The 21,223-nt window shown below is 43.6% G+C and overlaps 1 protein-coding gene across 1 annotated transcript in view; it reads right to left on the bottom strand.

Annotated features, from left to right (window-relative positions):
* Nucleotides 1–17,666, bottom strand: part of TANC2 (tetratricopeptide repeat, ankyrin repeat and coiled-coil containing 2) — a 529,014-nt gene extending 511,348 nt beyond the window's left edge. The window contains exon 1 of the mRNA XM_084857421.1: nt 17,337–17,666. The gene's annotated coding sequence lies outside the window, so the exon portion shown is untranslated. The remainder of the gene's footprint in view (nt 1–17,336) is intronic.
* Between the last annotated feature and the right edge of the window lie 3,557 nt (nt 17,667–21,223).

Raw genomic sequence — 21,223 nt, 5'->3', positions numbered from 1 at the left:
AAAGTCCTGACTTCGCTCCCATCTGGGTGTGTTTCCTTTCAACTTCAGTGTGGTGGTGTACAGAGGCCAAATGCCAAAACAGTTATCCTTGTTCCAATATTTCTGGCCCTGACTGTATATCTGTATGTGTCTCCAGATAAAATATTACTTAAAATACCCGTTTGGGTTTTTTAATTCTTTTTTATCATTACTATTATTTCTTGCTGGTTAGATGTGCTTGTTTGTAATTTTGCTCTGTGTATGTATTCTGTAAGTGGGAGGGGCCTAGTTGGTCCAAACGGAAGGCAAATGTTTTTGTTTTTTGTTTAAGGGGTGTTTTTTGTTGGGGGGGCTGGCACTTTTTTGGTATCAGATAAAAGATGGGGACACAAACTGGATTGTTTGGTTTTTATTTTGATTTTTTTATTTTCAATTATTGTTTATATTTTTGAATAATTTTAAAACTTTTCTCAGCTTCTATGCAGTAACAACTATTCTAATGATGTCTGAAATGGTTAGTCCTAAGTGTAAACTAAGGATGTATTTGCTATACGACTTATATAATTTTTTTTTTTTTTGTAAATTTGGAAAGATGTGTTTTGGTGAAGGGGCAAATTATTTGTTTTTGCTTTTTTAATGTTTAACGTGATTTCATGGAACGTCAAGGGGCTGTGAAATGTAAACAAACAGAAAAGAGTTCTTACTAACTTAAAAGAGCTTAAAGTTGACATGGCTTTTTTACAAGAAACTCATTTGATGGCTGCAGATTGACTGGGTTGTGACAGGACTGGGTTGGTGAGGCTTATTTAACAGATACATCAACACAGTGTAAAGATGTTGTGATTTTAATATGTAAGCGACTTTCTATTTTAGTTCAACAGGTGATTGACACTGAGGGGCATTTTTTGATTCTTGTAGGGAAGTGTATGGGTAAATTAATTGCTATGATCAATGTATGTGGGCCAAATATTGATTCTCCGGTTATGTTTCATGATTTTTTTGCTTAACTAATTGATATTACTTATGATTATTTGCTAATGGGTGGGGACGTTAACAAGGTCTTAGATCCTTTGTTAGATAGGAGTACACCTCCTAAAACCCAATCTGCTGTAAGATTGGCACTCCAGGCTTATATGATGGAATATGGTTTAATTGATGCTTGGAGAATTTTACATCCTGCTGACAGGGAATATACATTTATTTCACCAGTTCACCATAATTGCTTTAGATTAGACTATTTTTTATTTCTACATCTTTAGTATGTCAAAGATAGCATCACTGATGCAATGAATATGAATTTGAGCACACTCCGGGAAAGAGCGGAGGACAGGAAGGTCTGGCGTGCTATGGTCCATGGGGTCACGAAGAGTCGGACACGACTTAACAAGTGAACAACAACAACAACAAAAGTCAGTTCATGCCCCAGTATGTTTGGAGCTGCAAATTTCTGACACTCCTAATAGGGCCCCCAGTCTTCGGCGTTTTAATGTTTCTCTTCTCAATGATGAAAAGTTTAAAACTCAGATGTTAGTTCGGCTGACAGAGTATTTTAATACTAATGAGGGTATGGTGGGTTCGTGTGCCACTGAGTGGGAAGCCAGTAAAGCTTTTATAACAGGCCGAATTATTTCTTATGCTTCTTAACAAAAGAAACTTAAAAAAAACCTCAACATATGTTTTTAAACAAGAGACTGAAATATCTTATAACTCAGTTTGCCACTTCCCCTACAGCACAACTTTATCAAGAGCTACAGAATACTAAGCATGAGCCGAATAATATTCTTTCACAGCAGGCAGAATTTCCTCTGACCTGTCTACGACAGAAATATTGAGAAAATAGTGAACGTCTTAGTAAGATTCTTCCACATCGTCTTAAACAGCATCAACATCAAAATGTCATTTCAGCTATCAAAGATGAGAGCAGCATAGTATATACCTCTCCTACAGACATAATCTCACAATTTTTAAAGTTTATAAAGTATTCTGATCTTTATAGTACCAGTAACAAGATACCAGAGCAAGATATGGAAGCTTTTTTTCTCAGATCAATCTTCCATGTTTAGATTCTTCACAACAGCAGCTTCTTTAACCTCCTCTGCATTTAGTGGAAATTATGAATGCAATAATGAAAACAAATACTGGGAAATCACCCAGTCTGGATGGATTCCCAACTGAATGGTATAAAACATTTTCCAGTTTTTTAGCCCCAAAGTTGTATAGCCTCTATAACCATATTTTTGAGGCGGGCTCCCTTTCTTCATCGTTAAATGACACTACCATGATTCTTAAGCCAGGCAAGGATCATATTTATTGTGCTAACTATCGACCTATATCATTAATTAATGTAGATATCAAAATATTAATAGCAATCTTGGCCAATAGATTGCAACAACTTATGGCCACATTGGTTAGACCAGACTAGGTGGGATTTATCAAAAATAGACAGGGGGCTGATAATCTTAGATTAGTCATTGATCTAGTTGCTTTAAATGCTGAAAGAACTGACCAGGCAGCCATTATTTTCTTGGATGCAGAAAAAGCCTTTGACAAAATTCATTGGAAATTTATTTTTGCTACATTGACTAATTTTGATTTTCCTATAGCATTTTTGACATGGGTTAAAATCTTATACTCAGCTCCAAGAGCAAGAGTAATCACCAACACTTTATTTTTGGCTTCTTTTTTTTTACTTGGGCGGGACACCAGACAAGGCTGTCCACTTTCCCCATTGATATTCAACTAATGTTTGGAACCCCTGGCGTATGCTATTAAACAAAACAGTAGTATCCATGGATTTGTCCATTTTGGTTTAGAATTTAAAATTAGCCTTTATGCTGATGATCTTTTGTTGTTTATCTTGAAACTCCAGTCATCGGTTCCAGCTTTCATGAAACTGATTAATACTTTTGGTGAATTGTCTGGCTATTCAACCTCAAACTGTCATGAGCATTGGACATAAGAAAGACCCCATGTGAGAATATTTTAAAGACATTTATAGGTAAAAAAAGGGGGAAGCATGCAAAATATATACAGTATATATATAAATATATATATAAAGAGATACAAAGCTAACTTGTAAGAATGAAACAGTGTAAATTTTACTTTAAAATTTACTCTCTCATATTCTAGTTGTAAATGAACACAGCTTATTGTTAAGATTTGTACCACTGTTCAGGAAATATATGAAAAGTGATCAGTGGGGAAATTCATTTAAATCAGTGATTTATATCAACCTTTTTTTCTTGCTGATTTAAACCATAATTTAAATGACTGATTTAAAGCACCCTGATTTATATCATCTTGATTCAACTCAATCCACCCTGAGAAGGAGCAATACTGGCTTGCTATCCTGTCACAGGAACATCTCCCCATGGACTCAATGGGCCGGTTCTCAAGTTCACCGCAGCCCACCAGTGGATTGCAGTGCATGCCTGCAACCATTTTGAATATTCAAGCTGCAGCAGGCAATCACTATGGCTTATCGTGTCATGCAAACCCAGCGAGGGTGGCTTATCAAAAGGTTAAACAACCCTAGCATAACCCTAAAACAGCCCATAGTTGTTTAACACTTGCATAAGTCACCCTCGCCAGGTGTCACACAACGTAAGCCATGGCACTCGCCCATTTCAGCTTGAATATTCAAAACAGCAGCTGGCACATGCAAAAACTCACAATGACTTAAATAAGCCATGGTGGGCTGTGGTGATCTTGCAAACCTCATCAGTATGAGTTCTGAGATATTATCAGGTCAGCCTTAAAGGCCTTTTTCCTCAGGTTTGCAACTCATTCAGCATTAGGGCTGCAATTGTGACACTGCAGTTTAGTTTCACTGCATAGTAAATTAAAAGAATGGGGAGGTGAAACTCTAGATTTTATTTGAACTATGTTCAGCCTTGAGTAACTTTAGCAGAAACATGGTGTTGCATGTGTGATATGACACACTGGTTGATTTATTCAGTAGTTGTCCACTGGGCTGGTTAGTACACATATGCAGGGGGGCTGAGTCATACCTGGATAAGATGCAACACAGATGTAAGCAATCTGGCATCCTCCACATGTTCTGGACTACAACTCAGGAAAGTCCTTGTCAGCATGGCTAATGGTCAGGGATTATCAGCATTGTAGTCCAAAACATCTGGAGGGCACCAGATTGCCTACCCATGACAAATCTGTTAAACTTCTGTTTTCTTGGGCAGGTTTTGGCAGACAAGCAGCTCCTAAAAGGTGATCTGTGGCCACTCAATCATCTTCTGGGCACACAGGTGGGCAGGCAACTCTAGTGTCGAAACACCACTGGTATCAGTGAGATAGCCAATGTGAAGTGATTTGGAACCAACTGCTGCTTTTCTTTTATCAGTCCCCGGCAAATGCTCCACACCTCCCAGTCTCCCATGGGTGATCGTTTAAAAATGAATTTTTAAAAAATCAGGTGGCCAGAAGTGCTTCAAAGTGAGCCTCTAGCCAACTTCCAGCCTTGTTCCCCTAAATGCCTCTGGGACTCATGTGGACACAGAGACGTTCATAGGAAGTAAGGATGGCACTCCCAGCCACCTAAAAAAAAGGAAATGAAAGGACAGACCTTATTGCTGAGGCCTGCTAAGGGAGAGGCCTAATGACAGTGGTCAGTGCTGGGGAATGACCCAATTGAGTGGGAGAAGGCAGAAGGAAGCAGGGGGCGGGGGGGGCAACCAGGCATGGAGGAGGAAGTGGGGAGGCCAGGGCTGAGGTGGGGAGAGCTGAAGGATGACCCAATGCAGAAGGGGGGGAGGGGGAAAGAAATATGTGTGTGTGTGCGACAGAGAGACAGAGAGAGAGACAGAGAGACAGAGAGGAAGGAAGGAAGGAAGGAAGGAAGGAAGGAAGGAAGGAAGGAAGGAGTGACTGGAATAAGTGGATCTTGTGTGCTTGTATGGGGAGAGAGAGTTGGGGGTTGATCTTGAATGATAATGAGAATCTGGGGTTCAAAAGAGTGGGCATGTGTTTGGGTGCTCAGACCCCACCTCTGCCTTGTATTCAGCTTCTTGAGCAAGTTATTTGTGTTTTAGCCCCATTAGTTCACTTTTAAGTGAAATGAGTGTTTTGTGACCTTTAGAAGGACCCTCCCACTAAAGAGGTGTCTACCAAGGGGAAGACATTGACGCTATAAAGTCTAATATCCTACTGAAAGGTGGGATAAAAACGCTAGAAATAACCATTGAAGAAAGATTACACCGGGTAGCCACTTACATTTGTCTTTCAGAGAAGCATTTGTGCTTAAAGCTGAGGAAAAAGTAGCTCCCCAGACTTAATGAGCAATGACCCTGAGGGAGAGAATGACCTCCACCCTCTGACCTTTAGGCAAAAGAAATGACTCTGACCCATCTGCTGATAATGAGCCTGGTGACTTTAAGTTCTTGAGACCTTGCTTTATACAGGAAGAACTAAAGCTCAGTGGTAGAGCACATGATTTGCATGCAGAAGGTCCAAAGTTCAATCCCCAGCATCTCCAGGTAGGACAGGAAAAACATCTGTCTAAAACCCTGGACAGTTACTGCCAGTCAGTGTCGACAATACTGGGCTAGTGTCACGAGGCCATCTTTTGGCACAAATATATTCTGGCAAGCTAACACAAAGCACCAGAAACAGAGCTGTTATTGGTAACAAAATCAGGTTTCTTATATGAGTTACTTAGCTCATGGCAAAAGCTTAATGGTTACAACTCTCTCCAGCAATTGAATAGCTGATGGTAATTAACTTGATAGCCTCTATAGTTGTGGTGGGCAACTTTGGGGGGCACTTTCCAACCATGAGACACCCCACCAGTGGAGCTGCACTCTCATTGCCATGTTGTCAGAATCTGGTGGCATGGCAGCAACAAAACCAGTGGTTTACCATTTTTGAAAATTTCTTTATTTTATTACATTTCTATACCATCCAATAGCCAAAGCTCTCTGGGCTTTAAACTTCTAAAAACTTTTTAAAAATTGAAGTTTAAAACTACAGTATACAATAAAAGTAACAACCAGAATAAAACCTTGATGCAATGCAGAGATTTAACATACAGTGGCAATTTTAAAACAACAGAACTAAAAGACTAAAATGCCTGGGAAAATAAAAAGGACTTCACCTGGTACCGCAAAGAGCGCATTCCACAACTAGAGTGCCACAACAGAAGAGGCTCTCTTCTTGGTAGCTACCTACCTAACTTCCTTTGACAGGGACTCCTGGAGAAGGACCGCTGAAGATGATCTTAGTGCCCAGCTACATAAATAAGGGAGGAGATGATCCTTCAGGCAACCTGGGCCCAAGTGGTTTAGGGCTTTCAATGTTAATATCAGCACTTTGAACCAGGCTCAGACATGGACTGGCGGCCAGTGCATATGAAATAGTACTGGCATAATATGACCATGTTGGCCAGTCCCTGTTAGTAATCTCGTTGCCCTATTTTGGACCAGCTGAAGTTCCCAGACCATTTTCAAAGGCAGCCGTATGTATAATGTATTGCAGTAATCCAGACAAGAGGTCATCAGAGCATGCATAACTGTAGCTAGGCTATCTCTGTCTAGAGAAGGACGCAGTTGGTGTATCAGCCTAGGCTGATAAAAGGTGCTCTGTGCCACCGAGTCCACCTGTGCCTTGAGTAACATTTCTAGATCCAAGACCATCCCCAAACTACAAATCTGATCCTTTAGGAAGAAGTGCAATCCCCTCCACAACCGGCTGAACATCATTCAGCTGGGCAGACAACCACCTAGTAACAGAACATTACCGCAATCTTGTCTGGATTGAGTCTCAGTTTATTGGACTTCATCCAGTCCATTACCGTGCCCAGGCACTGATTCGGAACAGCCACTGCCTCACCTGGATCTGATGAAAAAGAGAGACAGAGCTGTGTGTCATCCACATATTGGTAATACCTCATTCCATATCTCCGGATAACTTCCCCCAGTGGTTTCATATAGATGTTGAACAGCATGGGGAATAGAATAGAGCTCTGTAGAACCCTATAGCGTAGCTGCCAAGGCACAGAGCAATAATCCCCCAGCATCACCTTCTGGAATCGGCTATCCAAGTAGGAGTGGGACCACTGCGGTGCAGCGCCTCCAACTCCCCGCCCAGACAGCCTATCAAGAAGGATACCATGTTCAATGGAATTGAAAGCCACTGAGAGATCCAAGACAATCAACAGGGTCACACTCCCCCATCCCTCTCCCTGCAAAGGTCATCCCACAGGGCGACCAAGGCAGTTTCCCATTCTAAAACCAGGCCTGAAGCCCGCTTGAAATGGATCTAGATAATCAGTCTCATTCAAGAGTGCCTGGAGTTGTCCGTCAACCACCTGCTCAAGCACCTTCCCCAGGAAGGGGATGTTGGCAACCAGCCTATAGTTATCATCATCCAGTTCCAGGTTAGGCTTTTTCAGGAGTGGCCTAATTACCACTTCTTTTAAAGAGGCCAGCACCACTCCCTCTCTCAAGGAGGAATTTACAATCTTCTGGACCCAGCCGGGTATCCCCTCCTTATCTGATGTAATAAGCACCTTGTCTACATCCTCAGGCCCCAACAACTGAAACTCATCCAATAAAACTGGACCATACAGTGATTCGGCCACCTCTACTAACTGCATTAATTGCGAACTTCATTAATTGTGGTGTCCAGTTCAGGACGGATTTGAGCTACTTTATCTACAAAGTTTTCTGGATGGGATTGCACTCCCCCTGAAGGAGCAGGTTCATAGCCTGGGGGTTCTCCTTGAGCCATCTTTGTCACTTGAGGCTCAGGTGGCCTCAGTGGCACAGAGTGCTTTCTACCAACTTCTGTTGGTGGCCCAGCTATGCCTCTATCTGGACAGGGATAACCTGGCTTCAGTTGTCTACGCTCTGGTAATCTCCAAGTTAGATTACTGCAATGCATTCTTCGTGGGGCTGCCTTTAAAGATGGTGCAGAAGCTGCAGCTCATGCAAAATGCAGGAGGCAGATTGATAACAGGAACCAGAAGGTCCGAACATATAAGACTGACTCTGGTCTGCTTGCACTGGCTGCCTGTATGTTTCCGAGCCAGATTCAAGGTGCTGGTTGTAACCTATAAACCTTACACGGCTTGGGACCACAATACCTGATGGAGCACCTCTCCTGACACAAATCTACCCATATACTACACTCAACATCTAAGGCCCTCCTCTGGCTGCCTACACCAAAGGAAGCTCGAAAGATGGCAACAAGGGAGAGGGCCTTCTCGGTGGTGGCCCCCAAATTATGGAATGATCTCCCCCACGAGGCCCGCCTGGTGCCAACATTCTTATCTTTTCAGTGCCAGGTTAAGACCTTTCTCTTCTCCCAGGCATTCAGCAGCATATGATACATTTTAATCAATCCTGGAATGTCTTATGGTTATTGTTGTTTGTTTTTGAGATTGCTTGTTTGAAGTTGTTTTAGATATATGTTTATTTTGTGTATATTGTCTGTCCATGTGTTTTTATGTAAATGGGTTTTAATCTCTGTATATTGTTTGTTTGTTTTAAATTTTTGTAAACTACCCAGAGAGCTTCGGCTATTGGGCGGTATAGAAATGTAATTAATAATAATAATAATTCCTCCACCTGCATTCTAGCTGTCATCCCTCTGGCTTCATTGCCCTCAGGTCAGGTGTATACCAAGGACCTGGCTGGGCTCTGTTCAGAGGGAGAGGGCCCTTGGGCACAATCATATTAACTGATTGTTCCACAGAGTGACCTGGACTTTGACAGGAGCATCAGCCATACCAGTAGAAAAATCCCCCAGAGCCTTCTGGAATTCATAGAATCATAGAATAGTAGGGTTGGAAGGGGCCTACAAAGCCATCGAATCCAACCCCCTGCTCAATGCAGGAATCCAAGTCAGAGCATCCCTGACAGATGGCTGTCCAGCCTCATCTTGAATGCCTCCAGTGTGGGAGAGCCCACCACCTCCCCAGGTAATTGGTTCCATTCTCATATTGCTCTAACAGTCAGGAAGTTTTTCCTGATGTTCAGCCGGAATCTGGCTTCCTGTCACTTGAGCCCATTATTCCGTGTCCTGCATTGTAGGATGATGGAGAAGAGATCCTGGCCTTCCTCTCTGTGACAACCTTTCAAGTACTTGAACAGCGCTGTCATATCTCCCCTCAGTCTTCTCTTCTCAAGGCTAAACATGCCCAGTTCTTTCAGTCTCTCTTCATAGGGCTTGGTTTCCAGTCCCCTGATCATCTTTCTTGCCCTCCTCTGAACCCTCTCCAGTTTGTCTGTATCCTTCTTAAAGTGTGGTGCCCAGAACTGGACACAGTACTCCAGATGAGGCCTAACCAGTGCTGAGTCAGCATTCCCTGCACCTCCTCATCCGAGTCATTAATAAAAATGTTGAAGAGCACTGGGACCAGGACTGAGCCCTGCAGTACCCCACTCATTACCTCCTCCCAGTTTGAGACAATCCCATTGATAAGCACTCTTTGAGTCAGATTCTGTAGCCAAATGTGGATCCACCGGATTGTTGTTTCATCTCGCCCAGTTTTAGCTAGTTTGCTCATTCACTGGAATTCATTAGCCTCCAGGGACAGACCATTTTAATAGGTCCCCAACCCTGCAGAGGGGAAAGGCTGTTGAGAGTCTTAACATCAATAGGAATTGATCCAACCATGATAAAGGGATAGATGTTAATTCCCCCAGTTTCAGATCACCATCCACCTGCTCAGTCGAGAAAACCACAACAAACGTGTGTCCTCCTACGTGTGTTGGGCCGATGACATATTGAGACAGCCCCATGGTTGTTATGGTGGCCATGAAGCCCATAATACAGCAGCCTCAGCATGGAAGTTGAGATCCTCAGAACCATCATCCTAGTTGCTTCAAAACAAAGTTTTAGCCTTCCTGCTCTGGTGGCAATGCCTGGACTATCTGACTGGCAGGCACACAATTGAGAGAACATTGCATGTACAGAGTTCATGATGGAAATGAGCCTGTTGAGATAGGATGCCCATTGCAAGGGTGACTTAATCTAGGGATAGTAGTCATTCAAGGAAGCTTCTCACCATTTCATTTGCTTGGAATGGAATGCAGTCAGATTAGCCCTTCAATGAGCCAATTTGAATGATCAAATAAGCCACTGTGGCTTGTTTAAATTGTTGCCATGTGCCACTCGCCCTTAGCCTAATTACCCGCCCCAGCCTGGCTTGTTCTGCCATCTGAACCTGGGTGACATGGCTTGTTTGAGGGGGAAATAACCCTCAAATAACGCATGGCCTGTTGTTGGGTTAAAGACCCCTTTTTAAGAACTGCTACAAGTCCTTCAAAGGGGCAAATTTAGCTTGAAAACAAGCTAAATTTGTCCTTTTTAAGAATCTGAAACTGCTGCATAGTGCAGAAGGGGATGGGGGGCACATGTGGATCAGAGGCCACATGTTGCCCACCCCTTCTCTATAGAAAACAGATTACTGATGGTATCCAGGATCATTTTGTTGGCAATGTAGAGATAGCGGAGGGGACAAAATGATATCTTGGTATGGAGGTTAATCCTATGAAATAGCCATGACAGTCTGTAGAATCCAATGGTCCATGGTCATGGAATGTAGTAAGAAGCCATAGTAAGAAGCCACTCACTGAAGGAATACTGGTGACAGTTTTGTCAGTACACCATGATGGCTTGGAATGTCTGGTATGTCTATATGCAAAAGAGTTCCAATATGGACAAAAAGGAATAGAAGCTTTTCTTTTTTGGTTTAATCTGTGTCTTTCTTGGGAGCCTTCTTTTTTCCCCTTGGTTTCGACAAGGAGAGGAACAAGAGAGAGACACCAAAAAGCCTGGTCTCACGGAAGTGGTGAACAAGATGGCTTTGGACTGCTAGTCTACATCCCTGAGTTTTAGCCATAGATTTCTGTGAACTATGCCAGACCTCATGGTCTTTGATGAAAACTGTAACTAATCTATAGATGACTTGCGTAACTTCATCTTGCAGCAACCAGGAAGCGGGCCTTCTGTGAGGGGATCTCCGACTCCCCCTTCCAAGGTCGGAGTGCTGGGAATTCACAGTATCCTATGGCCCTTCAGACAATGTCTAGGGACAATAGGGTTGCTCCCTCAACTTGGCAAAAATTTAAACTGATGAATTTTTAATTCCCCAGTCTTATCTGAATTTATCTTTGTCTATTATCATTGTAACTTATATTTTTAATATGTTTTATTGCTGTGAGGTGCCTTGAGCATTTTTAAACGGAAAGTTGGGATACAAATATTTTAATATAGACATTTAATGAAGACAGCTGTAACACTCCCAGTTAGCTATAATCAACAGATTGGGAGCAGGATCTCATGGTCCCTTCCCAATCTCTCCCTTCTGGAGTGCAAATTTCCACCATCTGCCTTAATATAGCTAACTGGAGTTCCTCTACAGTCAGTTCCTCTACAATCAGGACAACCAGCCTGGAACCACAGTTTGAAATCTCAGTTAAGTGCAAACCCTGAACAACCACAGGGAACAACCATGCAATGCTTAATTACACTTGAGGCAAGTGGCAGGAATTCACACACCAGGGGATGGGGGAGGGTGCAATCCCATGGCCTGTTCCCAATTGTGTACACAAAGTGGGAGCATTATGCCTGAATAAAGCTGAACCAGAATTAAGACTGATTTTGGATATCATAAATTTGTCCAGATGTAGTACAAACCAGAGTCCTTAATCTTTAACCAAGTAAGTAGTAGCCTACCCTGCTATCCTGCAAGAAGCTGGGACAGAAATCCAAAAACAGTAATTGTCCTACTATTCATTAAAAAAAAAAAGAACTGTCAAGACTTAATATTGTATAGCAACACAGATAAAACAAAGACTGCAATCAATGTGGCTTACTTTTAAGGAGACATGTATAGAACTGCACTGTCAGTTAAGGTGTTGCAGGACCTTTTCCTAATCTCAAGTGCCTCACTATGTTAGATTACCTTTGATAAAAGGATGTATTTATTTTATCTTCAGTTCCTATGCAAGCTTGTTTTCATAAGTTTCACAATAACCACAATATTAGATCTTAAATTAAACCACATTATTAGACCTTAATATCAATTTTTTACTGTAATTCCATTTGTCTACACACAGTCTTGTTCTGATAACCAAATATGCATTTTAGCATGAACAGTAAATAAATGGCAAATACTGGCAACAAGTGAAATGAAATGTCAACAAGCATGATTCATCTGCTTTCCTTCTTTCTTGTGCTAATTTGAAAGAGCATACTACTCTAACAAATTAATTTCCCCACCCATTAACTCTCATACAATGCCTTTCCTATGAAGAGCTAAAGCCTTAAATATGTCAAGACACAGAACATGAATAGTACCATTGAACTAAATACTAACACTCAGAACTCTGAGTATACGTACATTTTGTACTCCGATCTTGCATTAAAATATAAAAGTTACTCATTTGTAAATACTTATTTCTGAATGTTCAAAGCCTTGGTAACAAATTCTAAAAAGGCACAAACTGGCTAGAAGTTTCAATATCACGTGCAACATGGAAAATAAACAACCTACAATTTTTAAAAAACTGAAGTCCAAACTATTTCTACAGCTGCTTTTGTCCACAAGCAAGTATATGGAAAACATATATCGAACTTCATTAAAACGTTGCAAACCAAACAGGATAGTGAAATGTTTTGCCTATGTTCTCTTCAGACACTGCAAACAGGTTTTTACAGCTTCACTATATCATTTTTCACAAACTACTTCAGATATTTTACTGACAAACGCAACACGATGAAGAAAACTGAATGAAAGCTTCTTCTGACTTCTGCAGCAAACAAAAGCTAAGTGAGGAGTCCTGTAACTATAATTTATTTCATTTCTTTACAGCCCAACAGCCGAAGCTCTCTAGCCGCTGTCTAGCGGCCACAGGATTGCTCCTTCAGTCAGGCTCATTAAATGTGTACCACAGATCATCAGATAAAGCAAACAAATCCAAAAAGTTGGCAGCTTGATTAACTGCAGAATCCTCCCATATGTACCTGCCTGGATGCTAAGATCATCTTCAGGGGTTCTTCTCCAGGAGCCTGTAAGGGGGAAACTTGAGGCTAAAATTTCAGGGTCCTTGGTATTTGATACCTAGGCACACTTATTTTAAACAGCCTCAGCTTGGCCCTGATATTATTATTATTAGTAGTAGTAGTATTGTCTACTAGCCTTAGCCGAACCTCTCTGGGCGGTTTACAAAAGTTAAAACATTAAAATACAATATACAAAGTTTAAAAACCATTTACATAAAACATACGGACAAACAACATACAACCAAAAACAACTTTGAACTAAAAACAATTTGTTTAAAAAATCCAACAATAAAACACAGCCTAAAATAGCACTGCTTAAAAGTAATATACAAGTCAGCAAAAGGAACAAAAGTTCTAAAAAAGGAAGGCCTGCTGGAATAACAGCATCTTTAATGCCTGCTTAAAAACCTTCAATGAGGTCAGCAGGCACATTTCAACCAGCAGGTCATTCCACAACTGAGGGGCGGAAAGGAGAAAGTCCTCTTGCGTGTGGCTGCCAGTCTCACATTAGGCAGCCGCAGCAGATAGTCCTCAGAGGACCTTAGGTGGCAGATTGGGACATTGGGGAGAAGGTGCTCCCAAAGGCACCTTGGACCTAGACCATGCAAGGCTTTAAAGGTTAGAACCAGCACTTTATATTTTGCTCGGAAACAAACGGGCAGCCAGTGTAAAGATTTTAAGACCGGTGTAATATGGTCTCCACAGGATGTCCCAGAGACCAACCTGGCTGCCATATTTTGTACCAGTTGAAGTTTCCGAACTAAATATAAAGGCAGTTGCAATTACAGTGCATTGCAGAAATCAAGCCTAGAAATCAAGTGCGTGCACCACCATTACCAGGTAGGTGAGGTTCCTTTGTAGGTGAGGTTCCTTTGAGGACTCAAGTTAGAATGCTCACACTCATTCAAATTCACTTAAATTCTACAAATAAGGACTAAAACGATGACATAAGATAAATGCATTTATTAAAGAAAGATGAAGAAAGTTTTACACACGTGCAAACCCCACTCAGCAAAGAAAAGCCATACTTGCAAATCTAGCAGCTGTACAGTATATCTATTATTCACACCATACTTTACCAGTAAAGAAAGTATCTTCTCTCACTGGCAAAGGGAACCTGCTCACAATACAGGACCCTGAACCGATAGGAGGACACACCCAGTCCCATTATATGTAGGCTTAAAAACCTTTTCAAAATTGGTGACCTCCTTCTATACACATATTCTAAAATCTTCAATCCCATTTGTCCACGTAATCTTTTAGGTCATCTTATTCCCAGAAAGTCCAGCCTTTTGTCCCCGAAGTCACCTCCCTCCTTGACATAAGATGGGCCTAAGTTCTTCTTTTCTGTGGTTAATGGATGTTTTTATACTTTGGTCCTGTCTAGACACAGGGAGGTCTAAAAGTACAATATCAGTAATTCTGGACAAGAAGAAAGCTGAATCTGCACCATGTGCATTCCTTTTTATAACATTTGACTGGTCACTTTCAATACACACAAGGCCTCATACAATTCAAAGAGCAATAAAACATTCTTATCAACATATGTATTACTTCTAATAAGCTTCTAATACAATGGATCTGTGCCTCTGTGATTCCGTAGTTGCCCCCTTAAACCCTATAGTGTTATCCCCACTTATAAGTACTATCTCTTGAGACCCCTTCAGCATGCCATGCTAATATGTTCTCACAGCCCTCAAGCTCCCCTGCACCCCATAAGGTGTGCCCCCCATATATGCATACCTTTCATAATATCTCTATCCTAAATTAAAAAAGCAAGGGAAAAAATCCTTACAAGCCTCTGCCAAAGGACATGCGGCAGGTGGCTACCAGGGAGAGGGCTGCTGTGGCACCCGAGCTGTGGAATGAGCTCCCTAGAGAGGTTTGCCTAGCACCTATGTTGTACTCCTTTCGGTGCCAGGTGAAGACCTTTTGCTTTTCCCAGCATTTTAGCATTCTAGACTTTTAGCTCTGCTGTTTTAAATCTGTATTTTAAATATCTGCATTGCTGCTAGGTTTTATTCTGGTTGTACTTTTATATTGTGTTTTTAAGCTTTCATGTTTTTTATTGTTTTATGCTGTAACTTATGGTTTTAATTGTTGTGAACCGCCCAGAGAGCTTCAGTTATTGAGCGGTATAGAAATGAAATAAATAAATGTTTACTCAGAAGTACATTCCATTGAATTCAATAGGGCTTACACCCAGGTGTGCATGCATAAGATTGATCACTTAGTATCAGAGTCATAGAAGTATAAAAGGCAAGACAAAAAGGCAGAAGTCTTGTCCAAATGAAATAAAATTGTGTAAAACAAATGTAAATTGGTTATGAGGCAAACAAACAAAAAAGGATTTGAGGAGAAAACTGCTAAAGCTACTACAATTCATTTTAATACTTGTTGACTGAGAAGCAAATTCAACAATATCAGTGGGATTTATTTCAAAACAACTATACTTAGGATTCATCCTTATTTTTGTATCTGTAATATAGTCTCCATTTAAGGAGGATTGGTTGACCATATCATTCTTGTAAGATTAAATACAAAATATATTGAAATTAGTGCCTTAAAACAGACATGTTACTAAAAGGCTACTGCTTTCACTTCAACCATAACAAACTGACATTTCTGATCAAGTTCACCATCAGACTGAAGCAGCTCCTATATTGATACAGATTTCTTTTAAGAAAATAACTAATTATACAATGGATTTAACTCCCAATTACTATTGTGTATATTCCCAGGAAAGCCAGTGTAGTCTGCACCAATACAAATATATAAATTACATTTTTGACACAGCCTGAGTTAAAGCAGTTCTGTGTTTTTCTGATTGGTCCCCATGAAAAGAGCACTACAATTAGGCTGGCCACTACTTACAGTCAATGTGTGTGAATAATTTGGCTCTAATGTGAATGCTGGCCACCAATATTTGAATTCGCATAGATTAAAATAATCATCTACTTCCCAATATAATTGCTACTCCATCAGCAATGTTAACGAGAGACTTTTCCCTCCCTTCACACAAACTGGGACATCTGTAATCCGCACATCACCACTAGGCTTATAAGCATGAATGACATCTAACACACACCTTCTGCCATCCGCATATCAGCAAGCCCATCTCCAAACCATCTGACCATTTATCACCAACTCAGTCCTACCCTGCCTCAGTGCCTGTTCATTCCACAATACCAGTTTGGCCCCAGATGTCCCTACCTTCCATTCCTGACATACAAATACTTACCATACTCTTGATGTCAAGATGTTCTCTGTTCCCCATACATGACTGATATCAACATCCTAATCCAGGGGCGTTATGCATACATTGGTACATCATGGAATCTTTCTGCTCCCTGCCCCCAATTCACATTCAACCTGTACTGATAATGCACAGCAGCCATCAGCCCTGACACCAAGGCTGATATGCCCCAACTCTTCCACACACACAGGATGTTTTCCTACATGCATCACTGCTCCCACATTCACATCTGTAACCCAAAAGCAATACTCTACTAACTCTGCCTCCGCAACAGTTTGATACATGACATCCATTTCCCTGCCTTATAAGGTACCGTAAACCTTTCCCCTATAAGACACTGTGGTGACCCATTCCACCAGCCTCCTATAATAACATACTTCTAACTATACACACCGCCCACCACCAATAGAACTAGATTCTGGGAGAGGGATGGGTGGGGGAGATAAATGATAATGACAGCCCACGATACCGCCCCCCTTCACAACTACACTCGCAAATACACAGCAACATCCTTCTTCCAATCAACGTGCTACCAGTTTTTGACCAGAAACCATTAATGGGGATATATGTACCTCCCACCTCAAGCCACCCTGCTATGAGAAAACCATGAATCACCAAGTGACCTCCACAAACAAGCACCATTTTACAAATGTATACTTTATACATGTGTTCTACTGTAGAAACGTCGGTTATACACAGCTGAATAAACTAACCTTTGACGTCAATGTGCATACGTGTGTGTATATTCTACATACTCACACAAATGCATAGGACATAATGTAAAATCGGCATTATATATTTAGACATAGCCATCTGTCTATGTAGACAGACACAGCAGACCTACTATCAGGCAACCACTCCTCCAAGCAGCGCGACCCTATCTCCTCCTCCCTTCCACATCGGTGTTCTGGGGAGATGGCAAGCGGGGAGGGGAGAAGCGCCGAGCGCGATGACAGAATCGCTCTTCCCGCCCCCGCATAGGTTAGCCAGGCACACCCATCCAGCGGCCCCCTCCCTCCTTCCTCCGAGGCAGGCGCCCGCCGGGCTGAGCGCCTCTCCGGCGATTCTCTTCACTCACCTACTCCGGCGCTGGGATCCGCCCGAGCTCCCTTCGGGGCGCGGCAACTTCTGCTTCTCCTCCTTCCCGGCCTCTGCCCCGGGGCTTTGGGGGAGGGGCTGCGAGGCAGAGTTGGGAGCCTTGCCTGCCCCCTCACCACATCCCGACGGCGACAAGGAAGAGGGGAAGGAGGAGCGGCTCACTCCTTCCTTCTTCCTCAGATAATACAGCCAAGCTGAGGACAAGGCTGACAGGAACCGGGACGGGGGGGGGGCCGATGGCGGCTACTGCCGCTGCCCCCTCTCCTCAACCAGGCGTTCTTCCCCTCACAAAACAATCCCCACAGCAGGCGGGAGAGAGAGCGAAGCAAAGGACGAGCGCGCGCGCGCGCGCGCGCCCGCCGCTCTCTTTCACGCGCGGCGCCCCAATGAGTGAAGTGATTCAGCGGGTGGGAGGGGGGCGGCGCCGCCTCGCGCGTCTTCTTCGGATCTGCGCGCGCATGCAGAGGCGCGCACGCGTTTGCCAGGTCAGTCGGTTCTGCGACGGGTGGCGCGCTCCGCTCGCTCCTCTTCTGCCCGAAGAGGGGAGGGACAGCGGCTCATGCCAGCACACAGGTGGTGGGTGGGGTTGGAACCACCTCCTTGGCGCGCGCGGCTCTCCAACTTCCTTTCGCCCCCGCCCCCCCCCCCACGAAGCTGTGGGCACCGGGGCGCGCGCTTCGATATGGCTGGCCTCCTTTCTTTCGCATGTTCTCCCCCCGCCCGCTCCAGGCACGCCCCTGACCTTAAGGGTAAGGGTCTCTGCAGGAGAGGGGGTGGGCTACGCAAAGCGGGGTGCTCGATAGGGAAGCACGGCTATTAACGGAGGGGTGGGATTATGCAATATTAAAGGTTTGTCCCTCACACTCGCGCGCACAATTGTCACTCCCTACTTACGTTGTAGCAGTGGGATATAATGTAATACTTATTGTAAATTATTGTTATATCCGAAATAACCGTATGCCTCCTGCATCTTTAGATCCACATGCTGCTTCCCCTTGCAGGGAAGATGCACAGTGTTAGGAGAGGTAGTGGCCGATGGGCAGGTTCTATGAGAACTACATCTTCTTGCCTGCGAAGCAGCAGTTTTGCAATATGTACAGCCCATGGTATGCTTGATGAGTTTATTAAATAGCCAGGAGACGATTTTCCAAGGAGCGGATGACATTCAACCGGTCAAGTTAAGGTCCGTAAGTAAGGTCTGCAGTGCATCTTTTGACTGCAACCCCTAACTTACCTCATGGAGGATAAGGCTAACTGGTTACTAGTCACGTTAGCGATATATAATCTTACAGTATCAGAGGCAGTATGCCTTTGTATACCAGTTGTTGTGGAACATGAGCAGGAGGGTGCGAACAGACTGATGTCCTGCTTGCGGGCTTTCGCGCTTGGCCACTGTGAGAACAGAACACTGGACTAGATAGGCCTTTGATCTGATCGCTGCTGTTTGATCAGAACGGCTTTTATGTGGCAACCTAACAAGGTTATTGTGAGGATAAATTAGAAGAGACAATGCACGCTCCCCTTAGCTCCCTGGGACAATGGCATAATCAAAATGCATAAATTAAACCGAATAGAGTTGCATTCTCCCAAATAATCAAGTGCATAGGCTAGGGGTGCTCCTAGATGCAGCACTGTCATAAGAGACCCAGCTGGCTCAGTGTGCCTTCCACCAGCCAAGGCTGGTGCTCCAGCTGAAGCCCCTTACATGGTAATCTCCAGGATAGCTGTCTGCAATGTGCTGTATGTGAGGCTGCCTTGGAAGACTTCAGAACCTTCAGTTATCTTAAAATACAGCTGCAAGGTTTTTGATGGGAACCAACATCTCATAAATTCCTAAACACCCGTATTGGTTACCAGTCCAGTTTCAAGCACAAATCACAGTGCTTATCTTTAAAGGCCTGCATGGCTTGGGCCCAGAATACCTAAATGAATGCCTGTTTCTGCAGAAGGTTGGCTCTGCCCTATCTTCACTCTTCCCACGATGGGCAGGTGAAACAGAAGCAGCTGGGTCTCCTTCACTTCTCTGGTGGGGTGGGCAAAGCTGCCTGAGTCCCCTTTGCTCCTCTGGCAGAGAAGCAAAGGAGACCCATCCACTTTGGTCAGTGGGGCTGGGAGGATGCTGGGCAGCAGGACTTGACCCTTGCCAAGCCAAGCAACTGCCCTTCCCCCAGTGCAGACGAGTCCCGCCGCCCCATCCCTGCTGTTATCACCAATATCAGATTGGAGATAGCAGCGGGGGTTCTGCTGCTGGCATGCACCAGCGGGGGAATCCCCACTGTGATCTCCTATCTGAGATCAGAGATAACTGTGTGTGTGGGGGGGTGCTCTCTCAAGGGATTCCTCTAGGGGCAGGGCGTATAGCCTAAGCACACTGCCAGGAGGAACCACCAGAGAGTCCACAGACCAGACTGTAGTACCTGGTGGGCTGGATGTGAGCCATGGGCCAGAGGTTCTACACCCCTGGTGTTACAGCCTATTAGCCTATGTTGCATTGAACTAGCATAGGCAACCCCCATCTCACAAGTCAGATCCAAGCTGTTGTTCAGTTTCATCCAGCCCACAGGTAGATTTTTTAAAAATACAACCCAAAAAATATTATGCAGGCGATTCCCCCTGCTGTGCTACCAGCTGCCTTTGGGACACCAGCCGGAGACTGGGCAGGTTCTTCTCCCTGGCTGGCACTTCCCTGTTCTGCTTTCCTTCCTACAGCCGCCAGCTCCGTACAGCACCAGCACCAGGGAGCTGTATGGGAGATGATGGAGGAGGAAGAACATCGAGGGAACAGGGTCACAAAGTGCACCTAAATGCTTCAGAGTAAGCCCGATTGACCCCAGTGGGACTCACTTTGAAGTAAACGTGCAGAGGGTTGCACGGTTAAATGAGTACAATTATCCTAGGATTAAAACACCGTTGGTTTGTGTTCTCCAGATGTTTTGGACTTCAGCTCCCATCGGCCCCAGCCAGCGTGGCAATGAGCTCCACAATTGTACAAAATCACAAATTGGTCTGATACATATTGCCGCAAAGACAGAAAGTTTAAAAGTGCTAAAAAATGACTCATGCGTCCTTTTTACTCAAAGCTGTGGCTTGGCATATCATATATTTCTTTCAGATGTTGGTGAAAACTACTGATGTATGTTATTCAGGCTTGTTGAGTTGTGCCTGTCATTGGTTTGGTGAAGTTCTCAGCAGCAATTCAAAAATTATTAAGGTTTTTCTGCCCCATGAAATCCTATGGTAGCAACTGCTGGCAAAGTTATGTCAGGCATGCTCAGTTTCACTCTGAGGGTAGAATGCTGACAGTACTCCAAGGTTTTCAGAGGAATTCTATTACATATGGCTTCTATGTGCAATGCCAATTTCTTTAAGTTATGGAATGTGACCTCACAAGTTGAGACTACATGTTACTACCCACCACTCCAAGGTCCTGATCCATGTGACGTTCCATGAGCTTACTTTTGAGTAAAAAGCTGGGGTGGGCCGACCTAGCTACATCTTTAAATCGTGCTTGCTTACACCTTATCCTCCATGTTCCCACACTTTTCCTTGATCAGCAAAGATGTCTCATGTTGTCCTCGTGCCTTATGAAGCATCTAGCCTTGCTGGTAGAAGAGGGCTTCCTCTCACAGTTTAACCCATCCTGCCAGCTACTGATGTAAGGAATAAACTGACATGGGTCAACTCACAGGAAGGTTCCTCTAGCAAAACAGTAAAGCTCAGCTGCTTCATAAGGCAATGCAAGACCAGGACAATGTGGGGCAGCTTTGCTGGTCCCAGGCACTCCATCCTCCCCATCTGGAGGCCAAAGAAAAGTGTGGCTGCATGTAGTGTAAGCTGTAATCAAGCACATCTGCGACATTGCACAAC

This window comes from Heloderma suspectum, chromosome 5 (assembly GCF_057233095.1).
Source record: "Heloderma suspectum isolate Gila_16-S chromosome 5, 16-S_ref, whole genome shotgun sequence".
NCBI lineage: Eukaryota > Metazoa > Chordata > Lepidosauria > Squamata > Helodermatidae > Heloderma > Heloderma suspectum.
Note: the sequence above shows the minus strand (reverse complement) of the source record. Positions and strands in the feature narration are given on the sequence as shown.